Genomic DNA, 16,028 nt, shown 5'->3' on the forward strand with positions numbered 1-16,028 from the left:
TTTAACATTTAGCAGATCATTATAACAAATCTCCATCCTTTGCTCCTCAGGATCAATCCCCCACTAGACACATCTAAGACTCTATGACAATTTTTTTTAATTGTATGATAACCCAAAAATAAAATCAATACGAGCAAATGTGTAAAAGCTACTTGATTTCAGGGCCTATATGTGCATTTATGATCTTGTTGCAACAAGCAACACAGATGGAAATGATACATCTGAGTACACGGCACACTGTAAAAGATTCTGCAGTATTCGGAATCGAGACAAGTGGTGAGGGAATTAAGAAGACACACAGTGCACACAGAACAGATAGGGTGAAGTCAAAAGAGCCTACGTGGTGGTGGTCAGTACCTTGTTTATAATGACAGCCGCAATTTAGTTTTGGTAAAACATCAGCAGTCACATTAAAATGTTGCTAATTTGAATTTTATTGGCTTTGTGGTTGTATCTGTGCTTATTTTGACTTTATAGTTGAAAATGAGCTCTGCACAAGGAACTTATATCCAGATTTATGCAAGACATTAACTCAGGGAGAATATTTTTCCTTTAAATGGAGGTTTATATATTTTTCAACATTGAGTAATACAGTATTAGAAGATTCTGTTCTAGAAAATTCTTCTCCCACTTCTTCTTAACAGCAGAAATGCTCCAAGTCAGGCAGAATCACCTCAATTCTCCTTTGAAAACCATTTCAGATGAAGAGAAAAAGGGTTTGGATTAAGTTGAATCCAGGCTCTGCCACTTACTACCACATAACCTCTGACATGACACTTAATTTTGTTAACCTCAATTTCCTCAATAACATGTGACTAATAAGTTTACTGCAAAATATGAGAAGGTCAATCAATTGGAAAAGTAAATGGCAACCCATTCCAGTATTCTTGCCTGGGAAATCCCATGGACAGAGGAGCCTGACAGGCTACAGTCCATGGGGATGCAAAAGAGTTGCACACAACTTAGCAACTAAATAACAACATAGGAGGTGATCTACCTAGCATATATGTAGCACACTGCTGGGTGATGTAAGTGCTCAGTAGTTGATACTACCGTTGTTACCGTTAGTCTGGCTCTTCTTACAGTCTCCATATGGCTTTATGAATACTACAGGGTCAAGTCTTCCACTATGTTTATTATACAGCCCTAAAGTATCCCCAACTTTCCAAGAAAGTGAAAGACTAATTTACCAGCGAAGTGGGGTAGTAGAGTAGAGAGTGCTGAACTGAGAACAGAATAAGCCTCAAGTTTAAATCACTGGTCCAACCAATCCATTAATTATGATTTTGGGGAAAGTCACATAATTTGCCTAAGGCTCATTTGTAAGATGGAGACAATTCCTAAGTCAAAAAGTTTATACAAAGAACAGTGAAAACTCCACTGTGTTTCACAAATGTAAAGTCAAATTGAGTGAATTCCAGAAACACTTCTAAAGGGCAAAATAACGAAATAACAAAATAACGAATTAGGAACACCATTCCCACTTTCCACTGTGAAGCACGCAGGTATTGAGGTGATCCGTTAGGACAAAAAGACAAACTGAAAGTAACAACCAAGTCTTTTACTTACTGTAACAGTGCAAGCAAGAGGAAAAAGAGGCCCTAGCTTCCTTCCCAGTGTGGAACGGCACTAGGAAAGGATCAAGTGGATGCAACATGATGGGAGAAACTGTCTCACCACCCAGGACCCCTGAAAAAGAGACTAATGCCTTTCTGTGGGCCCATGGACAGTGAGTGGGTGGGTCAGGAAGAGGGCGAGAGTCCAGAGTGTCTCCTCTGAGGCTCCCAGTAAGGAGTCCTCTGAATGCAGGCATCTGGTCTAGGAACTGTCAAATCAAAAAAACTAAAACAATTCAGTAATGAGATTGATGTCTTTTTTCAAAGGAAAATCATACATGGATTGGGGGGTACAGTGCCTCACAAGCAGTGGAGCACTCTTCCCAAGTTGTTCTGGGCAAGAGCTGGTTTTATAGCACAATAGAAGAGGCAATATGGAAACAGGGCATGATTGCCTAGGAGGTCAGGGATTTTGTATAAGGCTAGCAGGTCCTGTTTTCTAGTATACAGCAAGCTAGCTAAAATTTAATTCAGTTCAGTTCAGTTCACTCAGCCACGTCAGACTTTGTGACCCCATGTACTGCAGCACAGCAGGCTTCCCTGTCCATCACCAACTCCCAGAGTTTGCTTAAACTCATGTTCTTTGAGTTGGTGATGCCATCCAACCATCTCATCCTCTGTCGTTCCCCTCTCCTCCTGCCCTCAATCTTGCCCAGCATCAGGGTCTTTTCCAATGAGTCTGTTCTTTGAATCAGGTGGCCAAAGTATTCAGCTTCACCATCAGTCCTTCCAAAGAATATTCAGGACTGATTTCCTTTAGGATGGACTGGTTTGATCTCCGTGCTGTCCAAGGGACTCTCAAGAGTCTTCTCCAACATCACAGTTCAAAAACATCAATTCTTTGGCTTTCAGAGCTTTCTTTATAGTCCAGCTCTCACATCCATACATGACTACTGGAAAAACCATAGCTTTGACTAGAGGGACCTTTGTCGGCAAGCTAAAATTAGGTTGGAAGATTGTGATTGGAGTATGTTAGGTTTCCTCAACAGGTGTTTCCCATAAGTATAGGCTGACTGGGTTTAGAAACGTGACCTTAACTAGGCCACTGAAGCAACATACATGAATCAACTTAATCAGAAGGCAGATGTACATAAGACAATGGCCACACACACGAGGTGAGTTGGGGGACGGGGGCGGGGGAGGGGTCTTGACTAAAATCCCTCCAGAAAATGGCAATGCACTGGTTGTGTACTGATTCTGGTGTGCACACTGGTATGCACCAATTCTTTCAATGAGGCCTTGCAGGAAAAGACTTATAATTGCTTACAGTCAGGTCTGAAAGATCACACATCCAATTCCAACCTACAGCCAGACTCCTCACCCACCCAAAGGAAAAAAAAGAGAATACAAGCATTCTTTACTTAACATATAATAAACTTATTCCAAGAAATTATATATAAACTAAAACATCAATACAGGGACTTCCCTGGCAGGTGAGTGATTAAGATTCCACGCTGTCAATGCAGGGGGTGTGGGTCTGATCCCTGGGCAGGGAAGTAAGATCCCACATGCCAGCAGGGTGCAGCCAAGAAAAGAAAAAAACAATACATTTAAGATGATTAAAACAAACAGCCCATGAATAATAATGCCACAGCAAGTTGCTTTAAGAATAAATGAGAATGTTAATTATAGTCTTAACTTTTAAGGACCACAACATGTAGAGAAACCTCAGTAATCTTCAACATACAAAAGGTCTTATTTCTAAGACCATCTACAAGTCAGTTGTTATGAGCTCAGAATCACATTTTCTACAGGAGCATTTTAATTGATGATTAAGGTACCAGGTTAGACTACACATGCTTTTGAAATCCATAATGTGGATGAAAAAAAATTTATTTTAAATGATCTTAGAAAACAGGCAAATTCCAAATTCCATTTTCCCAAACAGCTGAAACACTGCCAATCCATAATGCCTGGGGCAACTGAATCTTATTTAATACAGAAAAACAATCTGATTAAATGATTCTTTTACAACAACAACAGCAAACACATAAAATCTGTCAACCATCTCTTTGACACCTGATAACATAAGGCATATCTACAAAGTTATGTTGCTTAACTAAAAATTACAACTCCACATCAAAATAAAGGTTGTCCTTTCAAATAAATCATGTTAAGAGATTACTATTTATTCCAATAACAGTAAAATATCTTTGAAAACATTATTTCAGATAATGTCCTCATAGCAAGTTAATTAATTCTTTCTCATATTCTCAGCAGTGGTAATTTTTCTTACAAGAATATATATCCTTTGTTGTCTTTAGAGTAAATTGTTCTTGTTGTCATAAATGTATAGATTTCCAACATAACCAGCTTGGAAGGATCATATTCATTAATATATAGTTTCTGGTATGTTCTGTTTCCTTAAACAGTCCTCAACAGTCATACCTCATAAATTACATAGTCCACACTATACTATCACAAATGATAGTATCCTTTCTGTTTATTCTGTTTTGAGAAGCCAAAACTATCTGGAAACACTGAGCTAGATTTAAGGTTTTTTTTTTTAATTGATAATCAAAACAAAATATACAGAGGGAAAGATCCTTCTTCTGATTGTAACAAAAAAATATGAAATATCTAGGAATAAATTTATCCAGAAATGTACAGGAATGATAAGAAGAAAGCTATACAACTCTACAGAGGGGCATGGAAGATAATTAAAAGGAAGACAGTGGGTTTTTGGAATTGAATACTCAAGATTGTGAAAAATGTAAATTCTGGTCAAAATTAAACTAATTCCAATCAAAGTTCCAAAAATGTTTGGGGAACCTGAACAAACAGTTTAAAGTTCATCTGGAAGAACAGACATATAGGAAGAATCAGGCAAATACTGGAGGGAAAATGAGTGTTGCTGACTGTCGTGGGGTAGGGTTAAGGAGGATGGGAGGAGTCCTTGTCCTTTCAGACACTACAAAACTCTACAAAGCAAAATGGCCTGGCCATGTCTACAGTGCCAGGATACACAGTCAAAGCAGTGGAAGAGATCAGAAAGTCCAAAAACGAGCCAGAATTTGTGGTTCAGTTGCCAAGTCATGTCTGACTCTCTCAGACCCCATGGACTGCAGAACGCCAGGCTTCCCTGTCCCTATATACAAGAATTCCATTTGTAATAAAGCTAGTTTTCAAATCAGTAGGTTAAGGTTGGCCTATTCAAAGAAGTGCATTAAGAAAAGGGGCTACCTGGGCTTCCCTGGTGACTCAGATGGTAAAGAATCTGCTTGCAATTCAGGAGACTGAGGGATTGAACCAGGAAGATCCTTTGGAGAAGCAAATGGCTACCCACTTCCAGTATCCTAGCCTGGGAAGCCCCATGGACAGAGGAGACTGGTGGGCTACAGTCCATGGGATCACAAAGAGTCAGTCACAACTGAGTGACTAACACACACACCCACACATTTAGAAAAAATAAAGTTACATCCTTACTCCATCTAATACCAAAATCAATTCCAGATGAATTAAAGTTTTCAATGTAAAAATACTTTTTAATAGACCTAGAAAAAATATGTGAACACTTACTAAAAAGTGGGGTAGAAAAGACTCTTTTAAACATGATACCAAAGCCAACATAAAGTATAAAAGAAAAAAGACTGATTGCTTATAAGAATGACATACTATGCAAGACATTAGTGGATGTAAATACAAAATGTTATAATGTGTTAATATGATTAATATGTAAGGAATGTTTAGAAAATAATTAAAAATGACCTCTGTAGAAAATGTGCTAATACCATCAGTAAGCATTCACAAAAGAAATGCAAATGGCCACTAAAAATGTTAATTTTTGACACTTAAAAATGTTCATCACTCATAAATATTAATACCTTCTAGGGATGCTTTTGACTGCAAGTAACAGAAGACACTATTCAAACTGGCTCAAATAATAAGAGAATATTCTCTCTCTTAACTGTAAGTCCAGAGGTTGGGCAAGTTCTCGGTATGGCTTCAGTTCTATAATATCATCAAGGACCCAGGTTCATGTCATTTCTCCATCTTGCTCTAAACGGCATCACCTTCATTCTAAGGCTGGTTGGCTTTGTCAATTACAAAATAGTTGCAGTGGTTCCAGGCATCACACTGGCATGACAATATGCACAGGAAGAAAAGGACCATCTCTTTCTTATGTCTCTTTAGCAATGAAGAAACCTTCTCACAAGCTCTTCAATAGACTTGCTCTCAGATTTCACTGGCCAGGATTGGATCACAGACTATCTCTAAATCAGTCTCTGGTAAGAGAAAGAGTTCCTATGACTAGTACCTTAGACCAGAGGTTCTCAGAATGTGGTCCTCAGATCCCTGTGGCTCCCAAGACACTTTAAGGGGGTCTGCAAAAAGTCAGAAATATTTTCATAATACCATCAACATGTTATTTGCATTTTTTACTGTGGTGACATTTGCACTAACTGTGTAGGCAATGGTAGATAAAACCGCTAGTACCTTGGTCAGAATCAAGGGAACAGCACCAAACTTTAGGGGAGGTCATGCCTTCTTCACCAACCATACATTTGAAGAGAAAAACCCAAAAGGCCAATTTTACTTAAGCATATCCTTGAAGAAGCAATAAAGACTGTTTTCGTGGAACACCATTTTTACTTTAAAAATGTATTTTCTCAGAAACAAAGTAAGCCTGTCAAGAAAACAAGGAAAGCATTTGTTGCCACTAATACAATTCAAACTTTCAAGCAAAAATTAGAATTTTGTAAACCCTATGTCCACCACTGTGAGCTTAAGAGCTTACTGACACTTAAACACTGTTCTTATGAGAATAAAGTATTTTTAATGTTGTATAATGAAACGTGTCAACATTTGGAAGACCTGCACAACTCAGTGAACCAGTATTTTCCAGATGGCCAACATATGATGTCACAAAAACATGCATGGGTAAAGGATTCAAAGTGCAAGGTAGACCATGGATTTTAATGTAACAGTATTAAAAAAATGCACAGGTATGATTTCAAATATTATATTGCAATTAACATTTAAGAAACTACCACTTACTGGGATCAGTATAGGATCAAGGGAGATTCTTCATACTTATCTGAATAGACTATTCAAGCACTCCTTTCTTAACTAGAAAATTATAGATCTGTGTGAGATCAGCTTTCCTTCATATATATCAACCAGAACAACATAACAGACTTAATGCAAAAGCAAATATAAGAATCTAATCATCTTCTTTTAAGCGATACATTAAGATTTGCAAAAATATAAAACCATGCTACTCTTCTAATTTTTTTCTTTTGAAAAAAATAGGTACTTTTAATAAAAAGGGTATTCATGCTAATATGCAACAGGCTTATTATTGCTATTTTAAAATGACTTAAATATTTACATTTTTTCTTAGGTTTAATTTCTAATACAGTAAATAACGATAACCATGATCCACATAAACAAAAGCTCTTGGAGGTCCTCTATACTTTTTCAGAGTGTCAAGGGGTCCTGTGACCAAAAAACTTGAGAACTACTGCCTTAATTTTCTGGGGTGACGTGGAGAGTGGAAAGTTCACCAATTTTTAAAAAATGGTGCAATGTGTTATTCACTATCATTCTGGCAAAGGTAAAATGTGGTGATCAGTAGCATGCAGTAAAAAGCATCCTCAAACATTGTCAGGGAGACTACCCCAAGAGACCTTTCCTGAGAGAACTGTGGCAATACATGAACATTTTTAAATAAGAAATCTGATAGACACTCTACTTCTAGAAATATATCTTAAGAATATAATCAGAAGAATATATTAAGGATTTATCACAGCATTATACTGCAAAGTTGCAAACAATCCAAATACTCATCTTTAGAGGACCGACTATGTAGTTACTTAAAATGTTGGTAAAAACCTAAATTTGTTGATATAGAAAGAAGTCCATGACTTATTAGGTAGGGCTAAAAAGGTACAAGATTCATGGGGTCGCAAAGAGTCGGACATGACTGAGCGACTGAAATGAATTGAAAAAGGTACAAAAAAGTACCTATGGTATAACCTCTTTAAAAAATTAATATATATATATTAATCAGTGTGTATATATATATGTATACACACATATGCACACCAACACATACACATATGTATGCACAGAAAAAGTCTGGAAGAGTTTACAGGAGTTTCCTCTGATTCAAAGGTTCAAGGATATCCTTACATTTTCCTAATGTGTCTAAATATTCTTTTCAAGAAAACTCAAAGTACTTTTATAATCAGAATAAAAAATTATTTTTAAAACCATTACGTATATACACGGCCTTCCCTAATAGCTCAGTTGGTAAAGAATCCGCCTGCAATGCAGGAGACCTGGGTTCGATCACTGGGTTGGGAAGATCCCCAGGAGAAGGGAAAGGCTACCTACTCCATTATTCTGGCCTGGAGAATTCCACGGACTATACAGTCCATGGGGTTGCAAAAAGTCAGACACAACTGAGCAACTTTCACTTTCACTTTCAAGTATATACATTCTATGTACTATCCACGTTTGGGAAGGAAGAGGAGAAAAGATGATACGGGCAGTGAAGTAACACTAAAAAGTTAACAAATTTTCTGACGGTCACCCATTTCCATGGAGGAAAAGATGCTATGGAATCTGTAAGAGTTTGGTTAGAGGGACCCTGACAGGATGCTATAGCTGACTGGATTCAGGACCCAAATACCTTAGGGTCAAAGAAGTCCAGGGAAAGGTTACTTTTTAAAAACCCCAACTTTTTAGACCAGGTGAGGCAGATAATTACAGATGCTGAGAGGGTGAGGCAAAGAACCTGGAAAGAGAAAGAAGTTCTGAAATGACAAACAGTAGCAGGAGGAGGTGCCAATCAGACAAATAACCCACCTTAGAATATCAAATTCCAATTATCCAGAAACTTCCTATTCACCAACTAGGGCAGGTACTTCCTACATTGCTGTGTGACATTATGGCTGCTGTCTCTTTCCATTTGGTAACTGTGTTTCTGATGTGCTAGAACCTTTTCATTTATAGTACTTGTTAATCATCACACAGATGGCTCCAGTCAGGTCTGCCCAGCCTAGTTTCTGGGAAAGCTCGTGCACCCTCTACTGGTCAGCTCCACATCAGGACAAGAAGGTCTCTATCTGGAGGAGACAACTTCCTAAATTACAGGGACACACTTTTGTGTTCTCTATATAGGCAATTTCAGTGAAGAGTTTGGAAATCATTTCCTCAAACTGCCACCTTAAAGAGACAACTCCAGATTAAAATAATGCCTTCCTTTGTTAGGCCAAAGAAAAACATCACAAAAACTAAAGTCCTGTGAGAAAATATACCATCTAAAGCATTTTAAAATCAAATGACTTCAGTTTACTACATAATAAGTAAGTAAAGGTATATAGATGACTACCAACACTTAATATGACTATCAAGCTCCATTAGAGTTGAACTCTGGTTGAAAACCTGAGATTATTATAACAAATAATACTTGTACAGGTTTTACAACTTACAGAAGCCCTCACATTCATTTTCACACCTAATCCTTACAACAAATCTATACGCTAGGGAGGAAGGCAGGACGCATTCCTGTTATTATTGTTTTACAGATGGGACTAGAGGCTCAAAGGGATTAATGAGCTGCCTTGATCACACAGCTACAAGAACCCACACTCCAAGTTGGTCTCCTGATTCCAAATTCTATGTTCTACTCAAAACTCTATTCTACCTGAACTGCTGATCTACAATGGGTTTTCTGAAGGGTTCATATGTATTCTAGGCAGAGAAGTAAAAGGCCTAAAAACATGTTTCTATAATACATTCATTCCATTTTGTTTCAAATATTACCAAAATTTTAGCTGCTGAAGCCTAGGAGTTTGTGCTGTAGGCAGTGCTTTGTAAAGAACATCAGTTTAACAAGGGAAATGGATATTTTAATAAGGAATCTTACCATCTTGATGATTTCCCCCTTACACACAAACTATGAATAATGTTTTGTCAGAATGCCAAGCTAAAACTCAGTATGCTGATGGATAATCAGTGAAATTCAGCTATAATCAGAAATCCCCCAAAATGAAAAGTAAAGAAGTAATGATATTAATAAATACACTCAATTACATAGTGCTGAATGTGTATGGCATTACTCTAAGTGCTTTACATACATTAACTCACTCAGTCCTCTGAAGAATCTAACAGATAAGTAAATTGAGGCACATAGAGATTAAGTAATTCTAGTTAATTAGGGTAACCAGGTTCACATAGCTAATGAGTAGTGAGACTGAGATCTGAACCCAGGCAGACTGGTACCTGAGCTCATCTTCTTAACCACTAAGGCAATGTGGCCTCTATTCAGTGGTGGTCAGTGTTGCATTTTTAAAGTAAACTTTCAATTTTAGAATGGTTTTCGATTTACAGAAAAGTTGCAGATAGTACAAAGAATTCCCATATAGCTGACATAGTTTCCCCTATTATTAAAATCTTACATTAGTATAGTGTATTTGTTACCATTAACAAGTCAATATTAACATATAATTATGAACTTAAGTTCATAACTTATTCAGATTTCCTTCATTTTACCCTAACATCCTTTTTCTCTTTCGGGTTACCATCCACGACACCACACAACACTTCGTCATCAGGTCTCCTTAGGCTCCTCGTTGGCTCTAAAGTTTCTCACACTTTGTTTTTGAAGACCTTGACAGTTTTGAGAAGTATTGATCAGTTATCTTTAGAATGCCTCCCAGTTATCTTTAGAAAAACATCATCAGATGCTTTTCCTCACGATTAGACTGAGGTGACAGGCTTTAGGGAGGAAAAAATGTCATTCTTATCACATCATATCAAGGGTACATGATATGAACATGACTTACCACTGCTGATGTTAACCTTGATAAAGTGGTGAGTTAGTGACTGACAGGTTTCTACTGTAAAGTCACGTCCCCCACTTTCCACACCATACTCTTAGGCAGGAAGTTACTATGCACAGCCAACCTTTAAGGAGGAGAGAGTTATGCTCTGCCTTCTTAAGGGTGGAGTGTCTACAGAAGTTATTTGGAATTTTTTTGCGCAGATTTGTTTCTTCTTCCCCATTTATTTAATTCAACCACTTGTTTGTATCAGTATGGACTCACAGATATTTACTTTAAACTTTGGGTTATAACCCAATACTATTTGATTTTGCTGTTCAAACTTTCCTGCTGTGGCCATGAAAAACCTCTTTCAGTTGCCTCCTATATCCTTTTGACACATTCTCATCAGTGTGTTTTTGAGCACTTCCTTACTTTCTGGCACTACAAGATGTTGTAGACTCCTGTATATTCCTTGACCCAGTCCTAGAATCAGCCATTTCTCTAAAGGATGTTTGTTACTTTTATTAGAGAATGGTCTGGGCATTGGGTGTGCTCTTTGCTATTAGGTTGTCCTCACTTCTGGGCCCTCTCAAGTGACAAAGCAAGGAAATATATGTGTGTATACTACACCATGCATACACAAATATCTTTATCTACAAATGTTTCCATGTATATCCATCTGTATCTACAGTTAAGCTAAAGTAGAGTTTATACTTATGTCTCCAACTCTAATCCATTACCACCTGATCATACTAGCCTTCCACTCTTGGTTGTCCACAATCTCCCACACCAACAGTAAGAAATCTGGCTGCCATCATCCACCAGGCAGTTATTAATTGTTCAATTCCAGTACACATGTGAAGTAGTTTCAGAATTATTAACCCGTATCTGTGGGAACCTTTTATCGACTAGAGGACAGTACTTATGCAGTTCCTACTGCTTTTAGTCTCGCAGCCTCAACGTCACTTAGGTCAGCAACTTTCCCTGACCCCTTTCAGTGAGGTCACTGCATACTTTTGTTATACCGCTAGATTCTTTTGTCTCAGTATGCGTTATATCCTGGAACCCCCTCTTCCTCTTGTTTTTAAAATTTTGCATATATTAAATTCTACTCTTTGTGTTATAAGGCTATGTTGTTGTTGCTGTTTAATTGCTACGTCATGTCCGACTCTTTTGTGATCCTATGGGCTGTAGCCTGCCAGGCTCCTGTCTGTGGAATTCTCCAGGCAAGAACACTGGAGTGGGTAGCCATTTCCCTCTCTAAGAGATCTTTCCAATCCAGGGATCGAACCTGCATCTCCTGCACTGGCAGGTGTATTCTTTACTGCTGAACTACCAGGGAAGCTCACTGTTAAGCTATATGAGTTTTACTAAATGCATAGTGTGGGACTTCCCTGGCTGTCCACTAGTTCAGACGCCACACTCCCACGGCAGGGGGCACAGGTTCAGTTCCTAATTGAGGAACTAAGATCCTGCAAGCCATGTGCGGCACAACTGGAAGAAAGAAAAGCGTGGTGTTATGGATGTACCATCACAGTGTCACACGCAATCTCCACCCTGAAAAACCCTCTGTGCTACTTAATCAACACCTTCTCCTCCCTAAACTCTCTACAACAGTGTGTTCATGTTTATAAATAATGCGATTCTCACTTCAATCCTGTTTCCACTTAGCAGATGACTGAAGGATATTCAGAGAGAGTAAGTGGCTTGGTCAAGACTTCAGTAACTGATGCTGCTGGTGCTGCAACTTGTGCCATCTGACCCTCGATGTCAGGCTCTTTCTACCGTACGATTCCCCTTCCTTGTTTTCAGCAAGGAGGGGCATGACTGTGCACAGAGTCAAGAACGGAAGACTGAAATGGTGGTAGGTGATCACATTTTACATTAATGGAAGCTTTTTACATTAAAAATATGAGGAAGTGGAATTCTAGTTCTGGTAATTTGGTGAACCTGATACCTCCAAAATCTTTCTGCTATTAAATATTCCTAAAAGGCTGGACAAGTACATTAGATACACCAGTAAACCAGCTAGATAGAAAGAGAAACCCTCAGAGCCAGCAAAGGTCCAAGGAGCCAAGAGAGCAATGAAGCCAGTAGTTGACCAACTCCCACAGTGTTTAAAAAACAAAATACATCACAAAAACTTATCTAAACCCAACTTTGGTTTGACATTAGAAAATATATTTATGTGATTACCACATTATCAGACTACAGGAAAACACTATATCATCACCTCAGCAGTTACAGAGAAAGTTTTTGACAAAATTCAATACCCATTCATATTTAAAAATAAAATGAACAAGACTTTTAGCAAATATGGAATGGATGAGAATTTCATTAACCTGACAAAAGGTAGCTTTCGAAACCCTCTGATGTCATCCTTAATGGTGAAATATTAGAAGTATTCCATTTATAAACATGAATAAGACAAAGAGGTCCACTATCACTGGTTCTATTCAACACTGCACTGGAGGTCCTGGCCAACACAGCAAAAAAAAAAAAAAAAAACAAAAGAAAAAAAAGAGGAAAGAAGGTAAAAGAATTGAGAAGGAAGTTAACAAAACTGTCAGTTTCCAGAGGACATGATTGGCTATGGAGAAAAATCCCCCAAACCTTACAAATAACAATTATTGCTATTAAAGATAAACACTGGCAAGCAAAAGATCAATATACAAAAACAATGTTGCTAAATATAAGATCAATATACAGACAACTGCATGTTTATATACTATCAAAAATATAGTTAGAAAACCTAAACTTAAAAATATACCATTTACAATTTTGACCAAAAATACACTGTACTTAGAAAGCTGCAAATTATGCAGTAAAAAAATATTATAAAATTTCATTAGTGAAAGTCACTCAGTCTTGTCCGACTCTTTGTTACCCCATGGACTATACAGTCCCATGGAATTCTCCAGGCCAGAACACTGGAGTGGGTAGCCTTTCCCTTCTCCAGGGGATCTTCCCAACCCAGGAAGCGAACCCAGGTCTCCCACGTTGCAGGCGGATTCTTTACTAGCTGAGCCACAAGGGAAGCCCAATAATACTGGAGTGGGTAGCCTTTCCTTTCTCCAGGGGATCATCCTGACCCAGGAATTGAACCGGGGTATCCTGCATTGCAGGCGGATTCTTTACCAACTGAGCTAAGACATTAAAAAAGATCCAAATAAATGGAGAGATATACTGTTTTCAGAGATAGGATAATTTGATATATGGTAAAGATGTCAGTTCTCCTCAAATTGACAGGTAGATTTAATGTCATCCCAACCAAAATTTCAATAAGGTTTCTGTAGAACGTAAATGGATTTAAAAATGTATATGAAAGGGCAAGTGCAAATGGCAAGAAAAAAAAAAAACCTAAGTAACACCCTCCTAAAGAAAAACAATAAAGTAGAGGTCTTGCTCTACTAGCTCGAAAGCCTAAAAGTGGTCAGGTATTCATTAGCCTGGGGATAGAAAAACAGACCAGAAAATAGAGCCTAAAAATAGACTATGAATGTAAACTTGATAAACAGAGTTAGCACTACAGATCTGTGGAGAAATGAGGACCCCCTTCGATAAATGATACTGACAAGTAGTTATCGGTGTTATGAGGAAAAAAAAAGAAGACAATAAATGGGTGTTAGTTAAGGTGCTTAGTTTGGGGTAATTTGCTACATAGCAATAGAAAATGAATGTGTGTACCAAAAGACAGGTTTAAGGTCTATAGCAGCACTTTTCTAGGAATAAAAAGCCCAAAAGAAGCAAAAGCCCGGCCAATAGAAAATGGATAAATAAACTGTAGAAAATTCACACAATGAACTACTATATATTGGTAAAAATAAATGAAATTAACCAACAGGTACTTTGTCAAGTATAATATTGAAAAAAAAAAAAAAAGACAACCTGTATAAGAGTACATATATGCAGTATGATTCAATTTACATGATGCTCAAAAACATTCAAACCTTAATGTTTTATTTATATTAAGAGAAAAGAGGAATCCAAGAACTGGGATTGGCACATAGATGTCAAAATTTTAGGTAATGTTCTGTCTTATTAAGGTTAATAATAGTTACCTGGGTATTCACTTTATTTATTATTTATATGTTATGCCATCTTAGCTATACATATTCTTTTTAATAAGTAAAATACTTTTTAAAATAAATAGCTTTCAAACTTCAGTGTTTGAAAGCCAAAGGTCTCCCTGTTGGCTCAGTGTAAAGAATCCGTCTGCAATGCAGGGGACCCTGGGTCAGGAAGATCCCTTGGAGAAGGAAATAGCAACCTATTCCAGTATTCTTGCCTGGGAAATCCCATAGACAGCGGATCCTTTAAACCTAAATCTTTCTGGATTTTGCATATGAATGAATGTACCACATATTTGTACTACAATTTGTACTATGTACAACTATATCATTAAAATATATAGAGAAAAATAAAAACCAAATTTAAAGTTAAAAGCCTCAATTAATTTCAAAATAAATTTCCAAAAATGATTCACTCTCACCCAAACTACACAATTAACGTGCTAACTGGTCTGCTTCACTCTTGCCCTGATGCTGTACACAACTATCTCTTAAAGGGAATATCACATCACTCTACAGAGATTTTTTTCCATCACGTTGCCATGGACCAACAAGCTCTGACCCCTGTCTATTTCTGGCTTGATTTTATTCCTCTCTTTCCACATGCCCCAGCCATAGAACAGATCCTAACATTCTCCAGCATTAATGTCTATAATGCTAATGTGTTAAGTCAATAAAATCTTTGTTTCCTTCATTGACAGCACATCAAGTATTTCCCTGCTTTCCATTTTTTCTTGGGAGTTTGGGATGCTTGTGGTTCTGCTTGCTGAAGCTGAAACTCCAATACTCTGGCCACTTGATGTGAAGAACTGACTCACTGGAAAAGACCCTGATGCTGGGAAATACTGAAGGCGGGAGAAGGGGACAACAGAGAATGAGATGGTTGGATGGCATCACCAACTCAATGGACATGAGTTTGAGCAAGCTCTAGGAGTTGGTGATGGACAGGGAGGCCTGGCATGCTGCAGTCCATGGGGTTGCAAAGAGTCGGACATGACTGAGTGAGTGAACTGAACTGAACTTGACTTTTTATTTAATATCTTTAATATTTTTTATTTAATACCTTTAATATTCAAATCATCAGAAGTCCTGTCAATTCTACTTTTAATATAAATATATCCTGAATCTGTTCCCTTCTTTCCATCTCCTCCTACCACTCTAGCTCATTTACCATCTTTTATCTGGACCAGTGCAACAGCCACCATCTCCTTGTTTCCATTCTCTTGCCACTGCAGTCTATTCTCTACACTATAGCCACAATGATCTTATTAAAACAAATTAGATTATGCTACTTTCCTTCTTCAGAGCGTCCTATGGCTTCCCTTCACCACAGAATAAAATCCAAAACTCCTTACTCCCGACAAGGCATACTAGCCTTACGATAGTTTTAGAATAATCCAACGTTGTTATTGCCCTGGGGACCCTGCTTTGGAACATCCCTCTGCCTGAACTACTCTAACTTTAGTTCTGTGCAGATTGCCTCATCCTTATTTCAGGCTCAGTTCAAAACTCCACTCTGCAGAAAGGCCTTTCCTGACCATTCTGGGTACAGCAGGGCTCCCGACCAT

The 16,028-nt window shown here is 37.8% G+C and overlaps 1 protein-coding gene across 3 annotated transcripts in view; it reads right to left on the minus strand.

The window, feature by feature from the left end:
• Positions 1-16,028, minus strand: part of METTL8 (methyltransferase 8, methylcytidine) — an 86,043-nt gene that overhangs the window by 65,900 nt on the left and 4,115 nt on the right. Inside the window, exon 1 of one of the 3 annotated variants that reach the window (XM_043487724.1) lies at positions 8,430-8,775. The exons of the other annotated variants lie outside the window; for them this stretch is intronic. The gene's annotated coding sequence lies outside the window, so the exon portion shown is untranslated. Of the gene's footprint in view, positions 1-8,429; positions 8,776-16,028 lie in introns of those variants that run through there. 3 annotated transcript variants of the gene reach the window in all.

Source organism: Cervus canadensis, chromosome 15 (assembly GCF_019320065.1).
Source record: "Cervus canadensis isolate Bull #8, Minnesota chromosome 15, ASM1932006v1, whole genome shotgun sequence".
NCBI classification, from domain to species: domain Eukaryota; kingdom Metazoa; phylum Chordata; class Mammalia; order Artiodactyla; family Cervidae; genus Cervus; species Cervus canadensis.